We start from the raw sequence: 17,579 nt of genomic DNA, 5'->3' as shown, positions 1-17,579 counted from the left end.
AAAGTCATAAATGCCGTTTGTACACGGATAATTTACGCATATACATTTAAGAAATTTACGAAGTATTTACGCAATACGCCGGAAAGAGCTCTTTTATGCATTTGGAATTGCAATTGTGTGTGGAAATTTTATCGAGTCTAACTTTAATGAAAAAAAAAGCAGCGCAAGAACTAAACGGGACACGTGCACGCTACGAGTTTACATTCGCCCGTTAGTGCGTTTCTGTTATATACGCTTGTGGCGTGTTTACGAAGTGACATTATAGGCCTATATGGGTAACGTCAAAGTGAGTATGGCGTGGAGTTTGTCCAGGTCAGACTTTTTGCTGCTTTGTTTTTTCACTATACGTAGTCGCCAACTTGCCGAGCTTCAGTCATTTTGCAGTTTTTACTTAGTTCCCCGCGAGAGTGTGGTGTAAATGTAACTTTCATTTTAGATGCGACTGCATTTCATTCACTCGCCTCGTCCCTCCATACGGCGTTGTTGTTGTCCGTCCACACCCCTCCCCCATTCTCCTCGCCGCGCGAGCTGCGCTCTCCGCCGCTCACCCCCTCTCCTCTCCGATAGCGAACACTCTCCGAGGGGCATTGGATTGGATTCGATTGGATTGATTTGGCTTGGATTGGATTGGATTGTATTTGGATTGGATTGGATTAAAGTGGATTGTGTTGGATTGTGTTGCGTCATAGCCGCGGCAGGGGGTTCACGGCACGTTTCACGCGATGGGAGAATCAACCTAACGGAAACAACAACGGAACCCCCTATGCGTCGCATCTACACAGGGGTTCCCGCGAGGGGAGGTGGGAGAAATTTTTTTGGATTCGATAGGGACCACGAAATGAAGCGAAGGTCTACACGCGTGCTGCAGCTTTGGGGCAGGCGTCTCTGAGGTCAAGAGGTCAAGAGCCTAGGGTTAGGCCCCAACGAATGTCGCCTCCTTTTGTAAGCCGTTAGAGCTGTGGAAAACAGAAAGGAAATCAAAGAAAGCAAAGACAGACAATGAACTCCGAGCCGAAAGGAGCATAGCCAGAACTTTCTCAAGCAACTTATCTCAAGCTCGTCACATCACCTTCAGTGGTGATGCGAGCTTATGAAGGGACAGCATAGACAAGCCGCTGAACCAGTTGGACTTGTTGGTAATAAATACAAATTATTTACAACTCAGCACAAGGACGAAATGGAAGAACGGAACAACACGACCGCTCCCTTTTGACCAAAGTAAGGGCCCGTGTTGTTCTGTTGTTCTCTTTCGTCCTTGTACTGTGCTGTGAACATTTGTTATGCACAAGTATACAGGGTGTCCCAGCTATCATGCACCAAGATTTAAAAAAAAGAGCAATGGCGTTAGGCGAAGAAAACCTAGTGCGTAATGTTTGCAGTACTGTGGAGAAGCGGATAGTAATTTTTTCGTTAATGATACTAAACTAATTATATGTAATTAATTATCTAACTCGAGAAGTACTGTTCTAATCACAGAAGTGTCAATGAGGCACTTGCAGGTACCCACGAGGGGCATCTAACTGCGGTATTTTCAGCGACGAAATAATTGCGTACTCATTTATTCTGACTGATAAAGAAAACCCGCGAAATATGAAAAATACCACGTGACGGCGCTTCCGCGCGCATTGTAAAGTAGCGTCCCCAAATAAGCTGATTGAAAGCAACTGCTTCTCCTGTCACCCGCCTGAAGAGACAGCGCATCACCTTGATAATGGCATGCATGGAAAGAGCAACAGCAGCAAGATTCGCGGTGCGCGTGTGCAGATAAGGCACAAACTCGGTCGCGATTTATTCGTTCTTTCTTTTGTTTATTTCATTCTGGCTAACTCAGAGGCAGCCTGTTTGAGGGCATTGCTTTACGGTGCGCGCTAATGCGCGCGGAGGCGCCGTCACGTGGTATTTTTCATATTTCGCGGGTTTTCTTTACCAGTCAGAATAAATGAGTACGCAATTAGTTCGTCGCTGAAAATACCGCAGTTAGATGCCCCTTGTGGGTACCTACAAGTGCCTCATTGACACTTCTGTGATTAGAACAGTACTTCTCGAGTTAGATAATTAATTACAATTAATTAGTTAAGTATCATTAACGAAAAAATTACTATCCGCTTCTCCACAGTACTGCAAACATTACGCACTAGGTTTTCTTCGAGTTACGCCATTAATCTTTTTGTAAACCTTGGTGCATGTTAGCTGGGACACCCTGTATACGAATAACTATGGCTCTACAATTAGATCTGTAACTTAGGGGTATAAATCATTCTAAACACTGTTTCCATATAATTGGTGCTTCGGAGGCCTTTACTTCGCTTCCTCTTTGTTTAAAATAAATGCCTGCTGTTCCAGCTGCGCGAGTGCGGCATCCGAAACCACAACTGACTGCACCTCGAGGATTACAAGAACCAGTCGCTTCTACCTTTTCAGTTGTCTAGGACTAAAAGGCGGACCACTGGTCGGACGGCCGCTATAGTTTAGACACAATGGCGAGGGGGGCTGTGAATATGCGCTGGCTTTTCTCCCTCAAAGGACCCTAGCAGCAAACAAGCGATTGTTCCCGTTTGGGCTAGCGGTGCGTGTACCGCAGCTTCGGGCTTGCCGACGATGAAGAAGAGCCCCTCGTCCTCGGCTGCGGCCACATCCTGGCCCCAGCCGTCCCGTATGGCCGCGCGTTCGTCGAAGTTTCCCGCCGCGCTTGTCACCACGACGGCCAGGTTGCGGGGGCAGGCGATGCGAGGTAGGAGCGAGAACCCGGCCTGGCCAAGCACTTGCTGGACGATCTTCGTCTGCCGGACGTGCCAGCTCATGTCGTTCAGCAAGTAGCGTAGTAGCAAATAGTTGAGAAGGGCGACGACGAACAGGAACCAGATGCCTGACACGATGCGAATCAAGGCCCGCATCACCGGTCGGCCTAGGGGCAGCCTTGGCCACGGCTGCGATAAACAAGATGTATTTTTTCCCCACCGCTGTTTACTCACTGCATTTAACTCTGCTGTCGCAACGGGAACCCTAAGGACAAGTCAATGGAGTGCGGGTCTCGAAGTGCGACCCGGATCTTTGTCCTGCAGATGTTTATGTCTGGATTTAAGATGGCTGGAACGTGAAGTGGGCCCATATAAAAATTCCACACATGGTCGCTGATGCACATCCAGGTCGTAATTAAGAAGCACATTGGGAACAAGATTCCGAAGATATTGCTCCCGGTCAAGTCGTTAATGAGGAGCAGAATCAAGTAGCCACTGCTTTTGATGCGCTGCAATAAGGAGCGAGATCATGTAGGTCCTAATGCTGCATTTGTAGATGTCCAAAGCAAAGCCCCTCTCTTTAAGCGCACATCAACCGCCTCCTTAATGCCATCGCATTCAATCATGCTTTGTGATTGCCAGAGAGCGCAGGCCAGCATTAATTTCCAGCGAAAAAAAATGATAGCTGGCTCCAAGCGAGCAAATTTCCGTGTCATGATCATCGCCCTCTTTATTCTTCTTAGCATCGTCGGCCTCGAAATGCGACCGTAATCCCGCCATCACTTAGCAACCGCAGCGTTGGTACCGTTTCTCCGTAACCTAGGTGACTGAGCTGGATGTCAGACAGCCACCTGCGGCTCACGAGAGACGTGCACGCAGAGTACACGCGGAAGACTTATTATGCTTTTTGACGACGAGTACCTTTCTCTTAGAGCGATAAAACATCTCTGCGGATCGCTGCAAACCGTGGAGCATTTCCTGTTGGAGTGCTCCGCATGTATGCACGCAAGGTGCCGTCCTGTGCAGAAACTGGAGCGCCTTAGCCCAGGGCCACTGACCTTGAAAGTACTTATTGGTTCATGGCCCTCTCCACCAGCTCAACGAAAAGTACTGGCCGCGTTGTTCGATTATCAGGACGAGATTGGCGTTGTTGAAGTGATTTAAAGTTTAGGAAAACAGAATATTCGGACTGCTTCATCGCACTACCGGTGCAAACTGGACGTTCAATTTTTTGTTATTTTTCTGTCTTCTCTTATTTTAATCTATGGGGCCTGTTCTTTCCTCCCTTCCCTTTTCCCACCGAGTATACCATGTCAGCGCCGAATTCCGGCAAAAATCTCGGCTTTCTCTTCTAATGAAGAGCCTTCTCTCACATTTTTTGTTAGTTTGGCTTCTTCCTTATCTCCTGGAGCTTTCTCATATGTAAAATAGGTAACTCGACAGCTGGGCACGTAGAAGGAAAGAAAAAACACAATCAAGAAACAAGCAGTTTTCTTCACAGACCTTTTGGTTCCCGAATGTCGCGTATACCTGGCTTCGAGTGAATACTTCAACCGCTTGTATGCGGCCGTCATTGGGAAAAGAAAAACCGGATGAGGGATAAAATGAATACGGCCCTTCCAATGAGAGTCTCTGGCCGGCCATCGCGATTTTCGCTGACGTCATTCGATAAGGTCACTGAAGGATGGCGATCTACCCAGCATGAGAGAGAGAGTTTTGCACACTCAGACAGCTGGAGTCGCTCTACGAGTGCTTTAGTAATGCGACCAGCGCTAAAACCCACGTTTGCATTCTGCCTCCCACGTCATACCCCTGAAATGTAGGATCCTAATTTTTTTTATGCCGCACAATATCACCCCGTGATTGATCAATGTAGTTTTCATAGCGGAAACGAACAGTTCTTAATTTGCCAAAGTCATTTTTCGGGGCTATAACGAACGCGAAAAAGTCTGTCAAGCCCTGTTGACATGGTGCATTTGCCCACACAAAAGCGTCCCGTGCAGCAAATATACACCCGATAGGCAGCGTAATGGTACCGTACCCGCCGTGGTAGAGACGCTGACCACATTTTTCGCCCTTTCCCAAGCACCTGTCTGGAACTCACGCGCATGATCGACACAAGGCTCGTACCTTTGGCTGGAGGATGGGCAGGGCCAGTCGCCTTCCCACCATCGCTTGTTGCTTCTTCTTCTTCTTGGGGTGGTAGTCGGGCTGAAAAAAGCGACCAACGCCCGCAACGAGGGATTAACCGAGAAGGAAGCGAAGAAACGGACCGCATTAACGGACAAAAGAGCGATGACATAGCGGGTGTCAGAACAGAAAAATAAAAGTATGAACACAGAACGAGGAACGACGGAATTACACTTTTGTCCTTTTCCTGTGCGTTTCAAAGTATCTGTTTCGAGCGAGCCCTGATTGGCTGAAAGCAGAAAATCCGGATGTGACGCAGCGCAGGCAAGGTGGGGGATCGGTTTCTCTGAATGTAATTGGTCAGAGGCCTCGCAAGTGCAAGTACGTCACGATTGAATCATCATCTAGAAATACACCGCAGGACGAATACCTCTCCTATTGGCCTCCAGCCGCTCCTATCCTGCGCTGCGTGAATCCAATCGTTGACTTCGAATTTTCTTATTAGGGGCGGAGTAACTTAGGACCTCCCAATGTCCGTCCGCGTCCGTCCGTGCGAACACCACCATCAAGCGAAAATCAAGCAAAATTCGATTTGAGCCGTGAGTTGCAGTTTCATTTAGGGAATAATCAAGGTGCAACAGCCCTCAAATCGAGTGACGGTCGGGGCGCAAATCGAATGCCAGTCGGGACGAAACTTGGATGCCATTTCGAGTCCCCGTACTCCGCACCCTCGCCATCATCCACGGAGTGGTCATGCTGCCATTTTTTTATTCCCTCCATCTAGTTGACTGCCTTTCCGTTCTTCCAGACCCGTCTCTCGGTAGCCACTCTGGTGCCCAGGTGGTCCACCGGTTGTCATTTCGTCTCACTACATGCCAGCCCAAGTCCATTTCTTATTCTTAATTTGAACTGCATCTCCTACTCAAAGTTTGTTCTCTGATCTAGGAAGCTCGTTTCCTGCCTTTGAGCGTTACCCCTATCATCGTTCGTTCCATGACCCGTTGAGCCGACCTAAGGTGTTTCTCCAGTTCTTTACTAAGGAACCAAGTTTCCGTTCCATATGTTATCACTGCAAGCACGAATTTGTTGCGGACTATCGTTTTCGGCGACAGAGGTAGCTTCCCTTTCATTATTTTGGAGTGCTTGCGGAGTGCATCCCAGGCCATGCCTATCCTGCGTCGGATTTTTTTTTCTCGCGGTTTCGACCAGCACTGAAAGACCAAGGTAGTTATACTCTTCGCCTTGTTCTAGCATGGCGTTACGTAAGCGGAAGAGGGCACTTTCGGCGTGATAATTTATTATTACTTTCAATTTATTCCTATTCATTCGTAGCTCCACGGCCACGCTTACTGATTATAGTTGATCAAGAATTTTTTGCGGGTGTCAGCATGCTCACTTAGCAAGACAATGTCGTCCGCAAGCCTAAGATGGCTCAAGTATTCCTCGTTAATCCCTAATCCTGCGTTTTCCCAGTCAAGCTTCACAAACATCCCATGCAGACATGCTATGAACAATTTTGACGAGATGGCGTCACCGTGTGATACTCCCTTACTGATCGGGAATTTTTTGCTTTTATTCTGAAGGATTATCCTTCCCCTACATCCCTTATGGATGTCGTCTAAGAGCTTCATGTAGGTCTTTTCTATTCACTGGTCCTTCAATGCTTCCAGCACTGCTTCGGTGTTTACTGAATCATACGCTTTTTCTTGAGGCATAAATGCCATGTAAAGGGGCCTATTATACTCCGTGGATTATCCTATTACTGGATGATTGACATGGATCTGATATGTTTTAGAGTATCCTTTTTTAAAATACAGCCTGTTGCCGGGGTTGTTGAGAATCTAGGGTACCGCTTGCGCGGTTAACTATTGCCTTGGTGAAGAGCCCGCGTACAACTAATGAGAGTAGGCAGATAGGTCTTGATTATTAAGATCTCTGATATCTTCCTTCTTGTGGATCAGAAATATGTTGTCTTTTTTCCACTCTATGAACCCCTTTAAAGTACTTAGGCGTGTGGAAAATATCCTAGGGAGCTCTTCTAGTATAACATACCCTCCCTCCTTCAAAATGTCCATGGTTATGCCGCCATCACCTGAAGATTTCCCCTTTTTCATGCCCTTGAGCGCCTTTTCTTCTTCCTCTTTAGTTGCTAGCGGAACATCGCAAGATGAGCTTGTAGACTCAGTAGCTTCCCCTGGTCTACAGTCGCTGGCGTAAAGCCTCGTGTGGAATTGTTCCCCTACTTTCGTTATCTCGTCCATGTTGTTCGCAATGTTACCATATTCGTCTCTGAGTGCGTACATTTTGTCTTTCGCAATAGCTAGCTTTTTCTTGGTTGCTTTCAAGCTTCCTCCATCCTTGAGCATTTCCTCCATCACTGCCATGTTGTGCGCACAAATGTCATTCGCTTTACTTCTTTAATGAGCTGCGACAGTCCCGCTAATTCAGTTTGATTTCCCGTACTCGACAATTTCCCGTTCTTACGTTTCGCAATAACTTCCTTCGTTTTCTGAGGGAGTTTGCCACATTCTTTCCTAGATGATGTTTCTCCTGCAGCTGCTCCTGACTCTGTGATTATAATTGTTAAGTAGTCGTTTATTATTACATTGTTATCGTTCTCACCGAATGAAAGCGCGAATTTGTTATTTTAAACTCCAGATCACTTTCTCTAATTGACTCCATGTTAAATTTCCTACTCGTCGCTAGTTTCTCTGTTTCCCTTTTGAGATCCAGCTTTATTTTGCCCCTAAATTACCAGCCTATGATTGCTGCCCCGAATATTTCCTAGCACCTCCCGGTCATGTAGAATACTTGAATTGTCACTTTGAATAAAGTCAATTTCGTTTTTTGTGATACCGTTGGGACTTTTCCACATCGATTCCCTATTCTTTCGTTTGTAGAAGTATGTGTTCGGTAGCCTCAGGTTATTTCGCTCAACACATCCCACCATGTGTATCTCCTCTACGGTTGCAACTGCCTATTGCAAAGTTTCCCACTGACCTTTCTGTTACTTGCATCTGACCTACTTTTGCATTAGTCTCCCGTCACAATCGTGAACTGTGTTGTTCCATTCTTCATTGCCGATTCGATGAATTCATAGAAACTTTCGTAGCTAGATATTTCCACATAGGCTTGTACTAACTTTAGCCGGTTTCTGTTGTTTAGCTTTATCGATGAAAATAAGTGTAAACTATGTTCAGCAAGGGCCGACCTTGAACATATGTTATGGACCTGCACACTTCAAGCACTAGACGTCATTTCCTCGGAGCAGTTGGAGACCGTGCTGCTCAGTTCAGACCCGGACGTTTAACTACGGGCCACCCAGATGGCCGAAGACGCCGCCAGGGCCCAGGGACTCCTGGCCGCCGTCTGAGGGGGGAAGGAGGAAGTGGACTCCAACCTCACTTCTTTCCACATCCCCCTCTCGGACACAGTAAAGTTACGAACTCACTCCCTAACTCGTTAATACAGGCAAATTCCTTCACATTTCCTGCTATTTCTCTGTGGATCAAGAATCCCACTCCATGACCCTTCTTTTCTTGAGGTCCTCAGTAGCACAGTACATGCCCGCTACTCAACTCCCTTAAGCCTTCTCCCGTTCTTCGAACCTGGCTTAGTCCTATGATATCCCACTTAATGTCTGAGAGCTCCTCTAATATAACTGCTAAGCCTCCCTCGCTAGACAGTATCGAGTTGAACGTTGCGAGGTTCAAGTTCCAGAGGCGGCCTGTCCTGACCCTGAAATTCCTAGCACCCTTTGCTGTATCGCTGGCCTGACTGCCGCTGTGGTCAAATACTCTGCAGCTGTGGGGGACTGAGGGCCGATAGTTACGGCGGAAGGTCAAAAAAGATTGTGGCCTAGTACATCAGGGTGGCCAGATCCTTCTCTGGTGAGGGAGGGCTGTTTATAGTTAATATGTCGCAAAGAGCCTTCCTAAATGACCACGAAATGGACATTTTTGAAATTTACACGACTCTGATCCCCCCCCCCCCCCCGTGACTCCAGGGGTTCGCTGTGTTGCCATCGCAGTCCATTATTGGGTAGAACATAAGAACGGCAACGCAAGTGGCCGCTGTGCCTCATCACCGCAGCCAGGTGTCACTCCGCGCGGCGCATGTATTGCATAACTAGGAATATTTTGAACAGGATGGCACGAGACGTTTTCGTGATTTTTTGGACTTCATTGTGCTTGTAAACTACTGCAGCGACAACAAACAAACTACGTGAGAAAAGGCAGACATCACGCATTCATAGCAATTTCCTTTCAAAACGCACGCCGTTGACATCCGGGTCCGAAGCTTAGGCGGAGTGATACCGTACATGAGCTATTGCCGTTCTTAACTTGTTCCCGAGTATAGTCGTAAATGCGGCAGCATTCATGGGTATGGTGGAAGGTGCGAAACGAGGGGATGGGGTGTTATTTGGGCATATACGCGGTATCTGCTCCAATCCTTTTCTCTTAGTAACGACACGGTCAGATGAGGGGCATCAAAAATTCTGCTTTCAAGTCGTTTCAAAATTCTCACAAATTTCTGCGTGATTTAGAAGCGTTTCCGCTTCAAATTTATGTTTCAGCCATAAAACCGTGGGAGCTGGTAGAGGGGCGTAGTGCAGTAAATGCTTTCGCCTTTAAACAAGGCGAAAGTTGGCGAAGTTGGCGAAGTTGGCGAAGTTGGTGAAGAAGATGTTCGGTGGCGAGGTTCTAGCACCAAGGATACCTGCAGAGAGGAGATAAACGACACAGAATACATTAGGAGTCATAATACAAGATTATTCTACAGTGAAATTTAGAGATACGTATACGAGAGAGTGTTGAATCGAGAAGGAGAGAGAGAGAGAAAGCTATTTATTAAAGAAAAAAGCCGAGAGGTTTGCCGGAATCTCAACACTGACATGCTACTCGGCAAGGGGAATGGGTAGGGGAGGGTAGAAAAGGCCCTATAGAAAGCAGGGCAGAAGAACGAGGGGAAAAGAAGTAAAAGTAAAAAAAAGCAGACATCGCGGAGTTTGTGGGAACAGTTCGATGAACATCCCGAGCTCAGTAGTATTTTAAATCAGTTCCATGACACCGATCTCGTCCAGGTATTCAAATAACGCCGCTAGAGCTATCTAAACAAGGCTCTCGATTACGACGTGAAATAGTCGATTCGATACAAAGTCTTTGTGAGGTTTTCGCAAGTGCGCCCTAAGAAGCCTGACCACAAGTGGGTCGGGGACACATTGGCTTCATATGTGACACCTCAAAGAAAAACTAAGGGGACATTTTTGGTCACTGCGAACAAATCGATTCCAGACCTGATACTTGGAAATTCAAGAAAGCTTCCTTCAGATAGCATCAAAATTTGGCTCGTCGGCATACTCATCAAACCTACATCCTCAATGAAGATATTAGGAATGAGGTACCAGGAAAACTGCAAAAACACCCTGATCGTCAACAAGCGTCAAGAAAGCATGGCTAAAATTGTTCGGATGCTGCGTAGGATAGCGAACAGGAGTTATGTACTGAAAGAAAACGACATGGTCCGTTTTGTGCAGGCCTTCGTCGTCTCCAGAATCGTTTATGTGGCTACTTATGCGTTTCTGGGGACATCGGAGCGCGAAAAGCTAGACGTGCTTCTTAGAAAGGCATACAAACAAGCCCTGGCACCTCCTGCGAATACCTCTACGGTGAGCCTCATGGCTTTGGGACTGCACAACACCATCAAAGAGCTCATAGAGGTCCACATAACTGCGCATAAAGTAAGACTCGGAGCAAGCTCAACGGGTAGGGAAACGCTTGCTAAGCTTGGGTACATGGCGCCGCACATCACGGAAAACGCAGTGGACATCCCGCCTGAAATAAGGACCAAAATTCTTGTCCGTCCAATACCCCGGAATGTGTCCTCTCAACATCACGAGGGAAGACGCATAGCAAGAGTATGGAGAATAAAACCACGTCGTCTACACCTAAGCGGCGGAATACGCAAGATACGGGGTTAAATCGGCGGCCGTTACCTCTGTAACCGAACTCATTTCCAGTCTGACGCTTCGGTCGTCTAACACCCAGCAGGCTGAAGAGACGGCTATCACCCTTGCCCTCTCCCAGGCAAAGACCAAAGTAATTATGACGGACAGTCAAGCCGCCTGCCGAGCATACTAAGCAAGTAGGATTTCAAGAAGAGCGCTTCGGGTTCTCCTTCAACGACCCCCACAGAAGCAGGTCAGAATAATTTGGACCTCGGCCCACTCTGCTGTTTGCGGCAACCAGACGGCACCCGTCCTGGCCCCAGAACTCGCCCAACGGGCACCGCAAGGAGAGTCGGAGCGAACCTGGCAACCACTCCTAACATACGCCGACATCACCCAACATTACCGACTAGTGAGACAACTCTATCCATTAGTCATTGATCAAGCCACGAAAGAACAGGAAGTCATCCTGAGACAACTGCACACTAATACGTACCCACACCCAACAAGGCTACACGCCATCCATCCTACTCTTTATGATCCTCTGTGCACTCCTTGCCCAGCCCCACGCACACTGTATCATATTGTCTGGGAATGTCAACTGAACCCAGATCTTCCCCCCAACCCCAACCTCTCACGCGAGCAGTGGGAGATTACGCTGGCCAGCTCCTGCCCTGAAACGCAGCTTTTGCTAGCGGAAAGATCGAAGACAGCCGGCCGTACCAACGGAGTCTTCGACTGAAGACCCCGACCACAAATATGCTCATTTCAACTGTGATTAAAGTCTCTCTCTCTCTCTCTCTCTCTCTCTCTCTCTCTCTCTCTCTCTCTCTCTCTCTCTCTCTCTCTCTCTCTCTCTCTCTGCTACAATGCTTATGAAATAACCCCAGATGCGTGGTTGTTTTCAACCGCATGACCTTTATACAAGCGGCGTCTCTGTTGGGCCGGTCAGCAACTATACCTCTCAGTAACAATAAAAACAAAACAGGGTGTTAGACATCGTCATCACCGGCATCATCGCCGGCCTATGTGTGCTTACACAGCATACCGAACGCCTTTCATGTAATCGTTGAACCACTCCTATTTTGCAACACCCTCATGCACTCTTTGTACCGAATTTTATGATCCCGCATAACTTCACGGAGTGTTTTCTCATCCCCTAACAGTGACCCCATTCCCTTAGTTGCCATTCCACTTTTCTGGTGGTCCCTCTGTTGTCAGTCCTCCGCATTACTTGCCCGGCCCAACTGCACTTACGTGTATTAGACACCAAAGTGCAACCACGAATGATTCGATGTAACTTTAGACGGCCGCAAAGGCTAAGCATATGCTATCTACACACTTCCGCACAAGTAGGCACAGGATGAGAACTTCGAACAGGGCGGCGCGTAATGTACGTTCGGACATGGTTTGTGCGATGTCCTGAACGTAGGCACCAGCCAAACTTAGGAAGGAAATGGACGATGGACTAATCTAACGACACTTCAAGCTGTAGCGGCGCATCACCATCTGCATTCAGCGCCACCACCACCATCATGAGTGAGCTCCAGCCTCATCATCCTCAGCGGTGCGTTGACTGGCGCGTGAGCTTTGCCGCGCGATAGATTGAACGGGACTGGGTGCCTGGGCGGTCGCTCGACATCACCGCTCCCAGATCCAGCCAGGCTTACGCGCCAGCAATAAATGTAGGAAGAAACACGCGCCCTACCCAGCCCACGTCTCCTTCCTACAAAACGCCACGTACGCTGCTGAATACATGCCTGACAGAGGTACACATAATTCGGAGACCACTATTAAAGAGTTTATACTCAGGTACAACTTAACGGAAGTGGCCCCTGCGCCTCATCACTGCCGCCGGCTGTTCCTCCGTGTGGTGCAGAATGCGTTACTGCGAGTATTTTGAATATGAAACGAGTCGTTTCGGCATTTATTTGGGCTTAACCCACCAATAAATTACGGCAGCAACGACAGACAAACTAGGCGAGAACAAGCAGAAGATGTCATGCATTAACCGCTATCTCTTTTCAAAATGCGGCCGCGCGTTGACATCCGGGTCTGTTGCTTCGGCGCAGTGACACACTACATGAGCTATTGCCATTCTCACCCTCATGCCTCCGTTACAGCAACAGAGAGTAGGTAGAAGCAGTAACAGCCAGACACAGTACCACGCACCGCAAACTCTATTCTGACGGTAAAAAGGTTTGGCAACGGCAGGGTCTTCAAATCTCTGGCTATGCATCACTAACTGGTCGAGTTAAATGGAAAAACTCTGTAGGAGGGATTTGGGAGCCTCCTCACTGACTGCAGCTGTCCAAGATCCAAACGAGGAGACTGCATGCCCCATCTTTAATCAACCGGCTAGCCTATGTCAGGAAGCCTGACGGTTCGCTACAAGGCCTCTCGGCCGGTTTCTTCCTAAACAGATTTTCAATTCAGGCTACGCTTAAAAAAACAATAATAAAACAAGAACTTCTGGTAATTATGGTAACATAAAATCAAAGGCCCAGCTGACCAGCGCCATCCAATCACTGGACCTTCGTTTACCCAACCACCGCGTCACGTCGTGTGGGCACATATCGGTCCGCGCCTAGGCCCCTAAACAGTATCGTGTTTACAAGAGTCGGTGTTGCGTCTCTTTGCGCGGATTCCGTCAAAAAAGGGGTGACGCGACTCCCGACGCACGAGTGTCACGCATATTGCAGGGGCCACCATGGCCGCATTAGTTTTGATTCCTGGCACAGATAAATATGTCTAAGCTCAGCGAATCTACTCGCGCCGCCAGAAGGGTATGTGCATATAATAGATCACAAGTGTGGCTGGGCTTAAAAGTTCTCTCGAGGTACTCTGGAGCGGTCTAGGAATAAACAGTATAGAGCGAGACCCGTTGTCAAGATCCTTCCAATGAGGAAAGCAAACTTTAAAAAAACAATGCGCTCGTTTACAATAACCGAACACGGTTCCGTCCACACTGCAGACGCGACGACTCAACAGTTCAAAAGCTCGTCTACAGCTAATCACTTCGCAAAAAGCGTATAAGAGATGATTCGAGTCGTCATTTGGGGTTCTGTCATGAACGGAGAACTCGCAGGAATGGCTCTCAATCTCAAAAGCGGATGCGTCGACGCTCGATGCTGCACGCTGGCGCTGGCGTGGAGTTGAACAAGCTGTCAGTGTGCAGGGACGGCGAGTATACAATGAGTTGGGAGACAGACAGTTTAATCTGGGCGCCACCATACATTGGTGTTTCAGGTAACGAGATTGCCCATCTCAAAGCTCGAGAGTTGACTGGACGAGCACCCGAAGAAGAAGATATGCGTCCCCTTCCTCTAGTCTCGCATCAGGAGATTACCGCGCACTATCGGCTGCAGAAAGAGTCAACCGTACGCCCCACTTCACAAACAACTACCCAAGGGCCACGAACGAATACTTCACGCCCTGCAAACTAACACTTACCCCCACCCAGGCAGACACCACTACATAGCCCCCCGCCGTGTATCCCCCTTTGTGCCGCTTTTGTGGAGAATCTAGGACACTTGATCGTATGGTCGGCGGCTGTACGCAAAGCCCACTTGAGCCGCCCAATCCCTTCCATACTCACGAGCTTCGGGAGAGCGCCTTGGCCAGCTCTTCCCTCGACGTCCAGCACAAGTTGGTGGAGAGAGCAGAAGACGGTGCCAGTGCCAATGGACTCTTGGAATGAGGAGGCCACCCTAAAGACTCTTTCCTAGAAAACAATAAACATGTTTACTCTCTCTCTCTCTCTCTCTCTCTCTCTCTCTCTCTCTCTCTCTCTCTCTCTCTCTCTCTCTCTCTCTCTCTCTCTCTCTCTCTCTCTCTCTCTCTCAGCCAGTTTCAGTACACTTGCCGAATGCACGCGAAATCTGACGTTGAAGGTTAACCGGAGGCGTACTTCCAAACGCTGCGCTGTGCAGCCACCCCACGTGACATGCGTCTTCGCGCGGCGCAGAACGTAAAGCTAACGTGGTCATAGGCTGCGCCCCGAACCTAAAGTTACCTCTAAAACATACCAAATCACCATTATTATTAAAATCAAGACGTAAAATCGAGTTTATAAGACAAAAAATTTGCAACAGAAAATAAAAAGTATAGCCGCTGGGGATTGAACCCAGGCCGCCAGCGCCAGTAAATAGCTCTACGTCGACGCCACAGAGTTTTTTTTTTCTTTATTGCATGGGAGAATATGCTCAGACGTGTCAGTACGAAGGCCACAGAGACCGAACGGCAGGCTCCGTTCAGAAGGAGTTAAATAAAAAAGCGCGCGCAGTGACATCACGCATGTCACATGGGGCGCTGTGCAGCGAAGTGTTTGGAAACACACTAACCCCGAGACCGCTGCAGGGGTCATGGCAGCAACGGTGCCATAAAAGCAAGGTGCCTACCCCCTCAAGGGGATCGACTAGTTCAAGGTATTATGTAAAACTAAAAATGGGTAGGAAGTAGGACTACACGGTGCTCAATGTTTGTAGGAAATGAATCTGAAGGCAAATTTTCAGAAAAAAAAAGTGAAACACTGATGTGAAAATATATTACGAGAATACTTATAATTTTTTTCAATGTTGATCGCCCCAGACAATGACTGAATATGTATATATGCGTTTCACTAACAGGCTAAAGAAATTGATTCAGAAATAAAAAAAGTAAAGGTCCCGACAAAGGTCTTGTTGCAATAATAAAATTCAAATCAACCCAACGGTAATAATACATTGGGTATCGATAAAAAGTGACCCAGCCGTAGGCTCCCTGGAATGATGATGACAATGATAGTCATGATGATGATGATGATGACGATGATTCTTGGTGAATGGAACATTCCCTGAAATAAGCAGATTCGGCCTCGTTTTTCTTTCCCCTACAATGGCGCTCTTAGGGCATCACGTTTTACGATCATGGGGATGCTGTAAACTCTAATGACGATGGCACTATATGCTAGGATATGATGATGAGGCTGAATATGTTGTTCTAAGTAGGGATGGTACGTAACCCCGCAAATGTATCGGCCAACTCTCTCAACTAATATCGATAAAACTGGATAGTGCATGGCGCTAACCGAAGAATGCGAGAAAAGAAGTGCCGCGAGAACGTTGGAGCCATTTCACTCAGCGAAGGTTCACTAGCAGCGAAGCTGTATAAAATACACATTGCACGCATGGTTGGAAAATCTAAATATTTTTCTCATCATTTGGCAATGGATGCCTTTGTGATACTTAACAATCCTAGCAGAAAAACATGGGGCCTCTGTTTGCTCCCTGTAAAAGCCCAGACATTGGCAGCAGATGGGAATCGTGCAACGTGTACAACTTCACTGTGAACTACCTAATTACGAAAAGAAAATGAAACTCGCCGTATTGATAGAATCGCCTGAACTGTCCATTTTCATACATATATCCCAGCCAGAAAGCGACCGTATCTTGTTTTTATAAAACTTTCTCAAAGAAAATTTTATTGAAACAAGATACAGCCGTTTTCTGGCCAGCATACGCGATGTATTCACTTGATGTGAATACATCAAGTGATATCCACTAGACATTGGAGGCCGTCCCTGCATGTACGAACCTGAAGATTCCTTGAAATTTTATTAGACCTAAATATTTCCTGGTCTTCTGAATTAAATAGGTCTGCACACGAATATTCGCGATATAAAAAATGTCCGGATATCTTGCTGGTATACCATACGGGGCAGTGACTGTCGTTCCGCGGTGCTCCTGCGTAGCCCATTTCACGAAGTAAGAATAAATGTGTGGCAAAACGACCTTTGCGGCGGGTGCGGGCGAGCAACCAGATAATGTCACGATGCAAACCAAAGCGGAATACAAAGCTTTGTAGCTGCGACAGCGAATGAGCGGGTAGCTGAACCTGATGGACGAAGTGACAGCATCCACAGTTCATTCCGGGGCTGAGCAGAAGAAATTACGAGCGCGGCAGCCTCGCAGTAACTTCTCCCGAGACAGATGCAGGCTGAACCTAGGTCAACTGCTTGTGACGTTATCTGGCCGCCCTAGGGAGCGTTGTTTCCACTCCTGTCTTGTTCTTACTCCGTGGCCCATGTCGACTTCTTCCCGTGTCAGTCTCCATTTCCTCCAGAATATTCTCCCACAAGTAGAAAGCAGCTAGAAGTGGGCAAGATCTGTCTCGGCTCCCCGACAGGGTCGCCGTGCTTGGGCAATGTCGCAAAAGCTCATTGATGCGATTCGGCTTTTGGAGGTACATTTGTAGCATTAGCCGCATGCGGAAACATAAATATTACCACGTAAAATAGAAACTGGCGGCTCAAGTTCTGGGCAACCACTGAAGACATTCTACCTTACCGTTCCTTTCAAAGAGTCAAAAGGAATATGATCTCATTTCCAGCCCTGGACTTTTTCGGCCCCATAGGTCAGATACAGCATCCCCGGAATCAACATCAAGGACAATATGCCTATATATTTTTGCCTGCTACCGTTAGCCCTTCACCGCATTAGGAGGTTGTACTCAGGTGCAAACCAAGTTTTGACATACAGCTCATGTTCACCTAAACAGAGTTCTTCTGAAGTCTTTATGAGACAGTTAGGCCGAGTTAAACAAGTGTAAAATGTGGGGAAGCTACCGCCTCCCGTATGTTACGGTTTTTTGTTTTTTGTTTTTGTTTTTAGTGTTTGCCCGAACCACGCTAATAAAGAAGAATATTCATACGCCATTCCACTCCGTCAAGATGGATGACCAGCGAAGGCAAGCCAGAGTCCGGGCTATACTCGGCCTCGCCATTA

This window comes from Haemaphysalis longicornis, unplaced genomic scaffold (assembly GCF_048455015.1).
Source record: "Haemaphysalis longicornis isolate Haplotype H1 unplaced genomic scaffold, Haemaphysalis longicornis Haplotype H1 scaffold_1, whole genome shotgun sequence".
NCBI classification, from domain to species: domain Eukaryota; kingdom Metazoa; phylum Arthropoda; class Arachnida; order Ixodida; family Ixodidae; genus Haemaphysalis; species Haemaphysalis longicornis.
Note: the sequence above shows the minus strand (reverse complement) of the source record.